Below are 8,676 nucleotides of genomic sequence, written 5' to 3'. Positions count from 1 at the left end.
TTGAAAGTGCTGTTCTTTTTGAGTAGTTTTCACCTTGGGACTAAACATCTTTCACCTTCAGACTTGGTCATAATGTAGGCTGGTCCAGAAGAGATGGGTAAGGCCAGGGGCCACCACCGTTTGCAAGGGGAGGAGGTTGTCTGGCATCATTTTAGGACTGCTGGGAAAGTTAAAAGGAAGTTGCTAGCTACCAACGAGCTACCAATGGGCCCCGTGCACTCTTGCTTTTCTGCAAGCCCCTCTTTCTCATGGGGCTTCCCAGGTGGCTTGGTGGTAAAGAATCCACTTGCAGTATAGGAGATGAAGGTTCAATCCCTGGGTTGGGAAGATATCATGGAAAAGGAAATGGCAACCTGCTCCAGTATTCTTGCCTGGGAAATCCCATGGACAGAAGAGCCTGAAGGGCTACAGTCTATGGGGTCATAAGAGTGGCACAGGACTTAGCGACCTAACAACAACAACCTCTCTCACATGACACCAAATACTCTGCATTCCATAATTTAAGGAAATGTGTACAAAATTCTTTGCAATTAATGGGTAAACATGTTTCAGTTTGTAAAAGCTTCAACATTAATTATTACAAATTTCATAGTTTCACATTTTTCATTCAGTAATTCCTTTCCAGAATTCCAACATGTTATTAAGCTCTTGCAAATTTCAAAGCCCCCAGCTCTGTGTTTATGGATCCAATGGTTTAATGGTCCTGTTGTCAACTCTCGCTTGGGCTGTAAGAGAAGATTTTGAAAGAGGAGTGGGAGTAGGAAGGTGTGAGGGAAGACCAGAGTTCCTGGAGCAGAAGGGCATAGGACCAAAACACTCAGATTTTTCACAGTGTATGCTGCTCCTTCCTATTCTCCCAGGGCCAAATGTGCCACCAAATACTGGGGGAAATCTTGTGTTTAAAGTTGCTCCATTTCTCAGTACTGATCTAGAGTATCCTATAAATCTTCCCAAATTTGGCAACATGATGTACTAATATTGGAAAGACAACTATGCTAAGAGCATGGCTCCCAGCTAAGGATCCAGGCGTAGATGCACCTCCTGGCTCCATGACCCCCACATTACAGACCTCCTGCACCTCACTCATTCATAAAGAGGGGTCAATGCCATCAATCAGCCTTAGCACTGTTATAAGCATGAAGTGTTATGAATTAAATGAAAGTTCTTTGTAAACTATAAAGTGCTACAAAATGCAAAAGAACATTGCTATTAAGTTCTCCTGGCTAGTCATGTGATAATTCACAGGACACACAGTTTGTAAGGAGATTATGTGTATACCCAGGGTTCCTCATGGTTCTTTGTGGAGATAATTTCCAACTTCTTGCTGAAACTAACAGGAATTCCCTGGCGGTCCAGAGGTTAGGATTCTGTGCTTTCATTGCCAAGAGCTTGAGTTTGATACCTAGTGAGGGAACTAAGATCGTATAGGCCTCCTGGGGTAGCCAAAAAAAAGTGTGTGGGGTTGGGAGGGATGAAACTAATCGCATAAGAAGTCTTCAAACATGAGATGTAGAAAACTGGCCTAGACTAAAAGGTGGAAGTATTCTAACGTTCAATCAAGCACCTACATTCTGCATGCATAAACACATATTCTATTTCGTTTCTTTTGGTTTAAGGAACTCAGAGAATTTACTCATGCCTACCTCTGGAAAAGAAGGGTTAATGGTTTTCACTCTTGACTGTGAAACTGCATTTTACTTAGTCTGTACACAAAAACTTGTGCTATACTACAACTAAGTTGCATAGGTCACTTCTGCTTATTCCCCAAGAATTTTTGTTTGTGGGGGGTGTTTCATTTTGTTTTGCCAAAGAGCTCCTGAAAAGTGACAGAACATTCTCACAGAAGGCTGTTTATCGGACCTGAGAGGGTTTTAAACTAAATTTAGGTAGGAAAAGGGAATAACAAAAAAATATCCAAAGAAAATCAACTTAAGGAGCTCCCAGTGGTTAAAGCTGAAACAATTTAGGCAACAAAGTAGGCAAATTGGTAGTGAATTATAACACCAGAGTATAAAATAAAAACCCTTGTGCCCATACTGATATAAATAAATATCTGAATAAGTAAAAATATTTGGGAGAATAGACAAATCTACCGAGCAGAAGAATTTCAAGTAATTTACGTAGCTAGGTGCCACAGCCTCAGGAGGTGGAGCCTAACTCTCCTCCCTTCCAGTGCGAGTCAGGCACAGCGACTTCCTTCCAGAGACAACAATGTGGAAAGGGGCAGAGGGCTGTGTCAACTTTGCAGTGGAGAAACCAGACAAACTACCTCAGCCAAACGATCGAGGTGAACACCAGCAGTGGTAAGTCATGTTGCTTGTATGTGGTCTCCATTTACTATAATGAGAATGGCACTTGATCTCTGTGGTCTTCCTCCCAAAACCTACAAAACCCTAGTCTAGTGAGGACAAAGCATCAGACAAATCTCAATAGAGACATTTTATAAAATTCCTGACCAGTACTCTTCAAAACTGTCAAATAGAAAAACAGGGAGAGCCTAAAAATTGTCACAGTGCAAAGGAGATTAAGGAAGCATGACTATTAAATGTAGTATGATATTCTGGATGGGATCTGAACACAGAAAAAGACATTAGGAAAGAACTAAGGAAATCTGAATAAAGTATGGGCATGCTTACCAAGGATCCATATTGTTCAGTCAGACTATCAATAATGGTTCATTAATTGGAACACATGTGCTATCTTACAATAAGATGTTAATAACAGAGGAAACTAGATATAGATATACAGAAAGTTCCTGTGTTAGCGCTTTAATTTTTTTGTAAGTTTCAAAATGTTCTAAAAAAAAAGTTAATCTTTCAAAAAGATCAAAAAACTACCTCTCCATTCAATCAGCAAATATTTAAATGCCTACAATATGCCAATAACTGTCAGATACAGTTCTTACTCTGATGAAGTTTATGTTCTAGTAGGAGAAGGCATCACAAATAATAAAGTAAATTCATAATATCAAATCCAAAGATGAATTTTAAGCCATGGAACAAAATGAGAACATCTCAAAGAGGCATGTGGAGCATTAAAACTTGGAAAATGCTTACAGATTTTTAAGGCTCTATTTGTCATTACAGAGCAAAAGGTTCTGCCTTTGGGCTTATCTAGGTTATCAAACAGATGGCTTGTAAAAATTTATTTAAAAAATTTTGTGATTATTAAGAATCAGCAAGTGGGGACTTCCCTAGTGGTCCAATGGTTAAGACTCCACACTTCTAATGCAGGGATATGGGTTCAATTCCTGGTTGGGTAGCTAAGATTCTACATGCCTGTGGCAAAAAACCAACAAACAAACATAAAACAGAAATAATATTTCAACAAATTTAATAGACTTCAAAAATGGCCCATATTAAAAAAAAAAGAATCAGCAAGTGTTCTCAGCAAAGAATGCAAAATCACACATTTCCTTCAATAATTTGGATGAATAGAAAGTAAGATTTTCATAACTTTATGTACTAAATGACAACACAAATCCAAAGGGATCTTGACAGGGTAAAACTATGTAGTAATGTCAAGGGTGAAATTTAACAAAAATTTGGTTGCAAAATTTGCACTCATATCCAAACATTTCAATTGCACAAATAAAAGATGAAGGATCAAAGTGAGTGGCATTTTCCATGAGCAGAGACTCAGAACTTTGGTTGACCATAGACTTGATTGGTGCCAACAGTTCAATGTGGTTAATGACACTTCAGTCCAAACTGATAGGAATTAGTGTACAGGTCAAAGAAGCTAGTAACCGTACTTATCTCTGCTGTTGTCAGGCCACACCTGGAGGTTCTTCACCATTTATAATCACCATATTCTTAAGGAATATTGACAAATGAGTGTATACAGAGGAATATGAAAGAACAGTAAAGACTCTGGTAACAAGTAGCTTACATGAGTAGAGTTCAAGAGTAAGAAATATTTACCATAAGAAAAAGGCTAAACAAAGATGTATTAGAAGGTGGATATTTTCTGGCTATAAAATAGTAAAAAAAAAAAAAAAAAGAAAGTTAGTCACATAGTCATGTCCAACTCTTTGGGACCCCATGGACTGCAGCCCTCCAGGGTCCTCTGTCCATGGAATTCTCCAGGCAAGAATACTAGAGTGGGTTGCCATTTCCTTCTCCAGGGGATCTTCCCAACTCAGGGATCAAATCCAGTTCTCCAAAATAGTAAAGAAGTTGATAAACCCTCTCCCCAGAAAACAATGATAAAACTGGACAAAATTGTCCAAAAAAAAAAAAAAAAGCAACCATATCAGGACTCTAGAAATTGATCAGATCCAAACAACAAATTGGGAAGACTTTCATCATGAAAAGGTGCTGAAACAATGGGACCGTGTGGTATTCTTACCTGGAGTGGTCCTTATCCCTTCCATCCCACAGCTCAGTCAGTATGTACTATAATTTTACCAGGACATAGCTACTCAAGAAAACCAGCAGATTACTGTTAGCAAATGAGGTTCAAGTGGTGAGTGAATTTGAGAGGGAAAATAGAAAACCCACTCTAAGAAAGGAACAGGGAATTTCAGTATCTCTTCTAGCCTGAGATTATGGTCCTAGGTAGGAAATGCAGCAACCACAAAAAGAACCAGAAATTTAGTGGGAAGATACTTGACTAGTTTCCCACAGAACCCTGACTGATCGCCTGATTCTGTTCATGCACAGGGAAGACAAAACCAGGCCTGAGAACAAGTGAAAACTGAGGCTAATCTGAAAACAACATGAACATTCCACGTGCTTTCCAATGGACACAGAGATCAACGGGCAAAGAGTGGGAGTCTAGTGTTTGTGCAAAGTTCCTGGCCAATTACTGATTAACTAATAACATACACAGGCCCATGGGAAACCTCTAGGTGACCAGGTTGAAAAATAAAAACAACTGAAAAATCAGAGCACAGATATCAGTGGTAGCACATCACAGGGTACACAGATTCCACAGATTAAGCCCAAGAAAGTTACTTTAAAAAAAGAAAAGAATTTTTGGTTTCCACTGCAACATGTAATGGAGAAGGCAATGGCACCCCACTCCAGTACTCTTACCTGGAAAATCCCATGGACGGAGGAGCCTGGTAGGCTGCCGTCTATGGGGTCGCACAGAGTTGAACAGGACTGAGCGACTGAACTGAACTGATATCAATGTGTCGTGTTCAACTTGCAACAAAAATGTACAAGTCATGTTAAGAGGCCAGGAAAAAAAAATGGTCTGAAGAGACAAAGCAAAATCACAACTATTCTAAGCTTTGACACTGACACTGGAAATAAGCTTGTCCATTTTTTCACTTGATCAAGAGCAGATGAGTAATATAAGCAAAGAGGTGGTAATTCCAAGAAAGAATCAGGGACTTCTCTGGTGGTCCAGTGGTTGATATGCCATACTTCCAATGTGGGGGAGGGGAGTGGGTTCAATCCCTGGTCAAGGAACTAACCTTGACTTAACTAAGACATACAGTGTGGCATGGATTAAAAAATTAAAAAGAAAAAAGAATCAAAAGGAAGTGCTAGAGAGCAAAACCACTTTAAAAGACATTCAGGTCAGATCAGATCAGTCGCTCAGTCGTGTCCAACTCTTTACGACCCTATGAATTGCAGCACGCCAGGCCTCCCTGTCCAAAACCAACTCCCGGAGTTCACTGAGACTCACGTCCATCGAGTCAGTGATGACATCCAGCCGTCTCATCCTCTGTCGTCCCCTTCTCCTCTTGTCCCCAATCCCTCCCAGCATCAGAGTCTTTTCCAATGAGTCAACTCTTCACATGAGGTGGCCAAAGTACTGGAGTTTCAGCTTTAGCATCATTCCTTCCAAAGAAATCCCAGGGCTGATCTCCTTCAGAATGGACTGGTTGGATCTCCTTGCAGTCCAAGGGACTCTCAAGAGTCTTCTCCAACACCACAGTTCAAAAGCATCAATTCTTCGGCGCTCAGCCTTCTTCACAGTCCAACTCTCACATTCACACATGACCACAGGAAAAACTATAGCCTTGACTAGACGAACCTTTGTTGGCAAAGTAATGTCTCTGCTTTTGAATATGCTATCTAGGTTGGTCATAACTTTCCTTCCAAGGAGTAAGCGTCTTTTAATTTCATGGCTGCAGTCACCATCTGTAGTGATTTTGGAGCCCAGAAAAATAAAGTCTGACACTGTTTCCACTGTTTCCCCATCTATTTCCCATGCTTTTGATAACCTCATCAATAGACAGTATGGTTTAGAAAAACAGTGATCTTGAAAATACATCCATAGGAATATTCCAAACTGAAAAGGAAAAATAAAATTTTAAATAAAAGGAATAGAATATCCAGTAACTTGGGACAACTGCAAAAGGTATAACATACATATAATAAAAATGCAGAAGGAAAAGAAAGGACAGAAAAGATATTTGAAATAATAATGGCAATGTAGTGTGTGTATGCATGCTAAGTCACTTCAGTCATGTCCGACTCTGTGACCCCCATGAACTGTAGCCTGCCAGGCTCCTCTGTTCATGGGATTCTTCAGGCAAGAACACTGGAGTGGGTTGTCATGCCCTCCTTCAGGGGATCTTCCTGACTCAGGGATCGAACCCACATCTCCTATGGCTCCTGCACTGCAGGCAGATTCTTTACTGCTGAGCCACCAGGAAAGCCCCAATAAAGGAAGAGAATATTGCAAAATTCATGACAGATACCAATCCACACACCCAGAAAGTTCAGAGAATACCAAGTATGTTAAACACCAAAATCTAGGCTGAGGAATATCACATTGAAATTGCAGAAAATCATAGTCAAACACGAAATCATGAAAGCAGCTAAAGAGAGAAATCACTTTAGAGGTGTACATATAGAGGAACAGGAATAAGAATTACACTGAACTTTTCTTTAGAAGCCACACAAGTGAGAAAAGATTAGAGTGAAATATATAAAGTGTTAAAGGAAAAATGCGACAATCTAGAGTTCTGTATCTTGTTAAATTATCCTTCATGGTAAAGCAGAAATAAAGGCTTTATTGAGGGAATAAAAAAAGGTGGGGGTGGAATTTGTTGTCAAATCCATTATTTTAATTGAAGACTTCACTCTGTCTCAATAATAGACAAGTGATCCTTCATGTAGAAAATAAGTAAGGATATTGCTGAAGAGCACCATCAATATAAACTGACACTCATAGAATACTTCACCCCAAAGCAGCAGAATATATATCCTTAATCTAACTTGGCATAACACCCCAAACAGATTCCATTTTGGTTAATATAATACAATGAATGAATTTAAAAGGATAGAAATTGTAAAATATGATCTTAGACCACAGAGTAAAGTGTGAAATATTAGTCACTCAGTTGTGTCTGACTCTTTGCGGCCCCATGGATTATAGCACAACAGGCTTCTCTGTCTCTGGAATTCTACAAGCAAGAATACTGGAGTCCCCTCTCCAAGGGATCTTCCCAACCCAGGGATCAACCCTGGGTCTCCCACATTGCAGGCAGATTCTTTACCTTCTGAGCCACCAGGGAAGCCCCTTAGACCACAATGGAATTAAACTAAAAATCAGTAACAGAATATATTACACAACCCACTTCTAAATTATACATGGGTCAAAGCATATTTTTTTCAAAATTTTAAGAAAACTAAATGAAAAGGAAGATACAAGTTACTGAAACTTGTGAGACACAGAGAAAGCACAGTCTGGAGGGAAACTGATAGCATCAAATGCTTATGCTGGAAAAGAGGAAAAGCTCTATAATCAACAACCCACACTTTCATCTTAAGGAAAACAGAAAGAGAAAAGCACCATCAGCCTAAAGCAAGCCAAAGAAAAATACAGTTAAAACTAGAGTAAACACCAATGAAATTGAAAATATGAAATCAATACAGAAAATAAAACTAAAAGCCGTTTCTTTGAAAAGATCAACAAAATCAATAAACCTCTAGCAAGGCTAATCACGAAAAAAAGAGAAGAAAAAATTATACTTTATCAGAAATGAAAGATGGGCCATCTCTACTGATCCCATAGACATCAAAAACATAGTAAAGGTATATTATTAACAGTTCCATGATAAACTTGATAACCTAGACAAAATGAGTTTCATTTCTTGAAAGACATAATCTGCCAAAACTTACATAAGAAGTAATAGATGGTTCTATTTCAAACTTTGAATAAATAATCAATAATCTTCTAAAGAGGAAGCACAAGGCCTAAGTAGGTTCACTCATGAATACTATGAAACATTTAAGGAAGAAATGACATCAATTCTCTGCAGTCTCTTTCAGAGGATAAAAGCAGAAATAATATTTCCTAACTCATTCTATGAGGCCAGTATTATCCTAATACCAAAACCAGACAAAGACATTACAAGAAAACTAGTGACCAGTATCTCTAATGAACATAGATGTAAAAATCCTCAACAAAATGTTAGGAAATGAAATCTAACAAATACATAAAAAGAATTGTACACCATGAGCAAGTTGGATTTATCCCAGGTATGCAAGGCTGGTTCAACATTCAAATATAATTAATCTATCACATCAAGAGATTAAAAAGAAAAATCACAGGATTATATCAATCCATGCAGTTTTTCCATGGATGCAGTGCTTTTTGCACTGACAAAATCTAATATCCATTCACAATAAAAACTCTCAGTAAACTAGGAATAGATGATAACTTTCTCAGTTTGATAAAGAATATCTATATCATTGACTCGATGGACAT

General features: G+C 38.6%; 1 long non-coding RNA gene across 2 annotated transcripts in view; it reads left to right on the top strand.

Annotated features, from left to right (window-relative positions):
* Positions 1 to 2,186: 2,186 nt before the first annotated feature.
* Positions 2,187 to 8,676, top strand: part of LOC107132853 (uncharacterized) — a 30,236-nt gene continuing 23,746 nt past the window's right edge. For both annotated transcript variants that reach the window (XR_001501180.2, XR_009496200.1), the window contains exon 1: positions 2,187 to 2,303. This is a non-coding gene — a long non-coding RNA (uncharacterized lncRNA). The remainder of the gene's footprint in view (positions 2,304 to 8,676) is intronic.

The sequence above is a fragment of the Bos taurus genome, chromosome 10, assembly GCF_002263795.3.
Source record: "Bos taurus isolate L1 Dominette 01449 registration number 42190680 breed Hereford chromosome 10, ARS-UCD2.0, whole genome shotgun sequence".
NCBI classification, from domain to species: domain Eukaryota; kingdom Metazoa; phylum Chordata; class Mammalia; order Artiodactyla; family Bovidae; genus Bos; species Bos taurus.
This window is presented reverse-complemented; position numbering and strand designations above follow the sequence as displayed.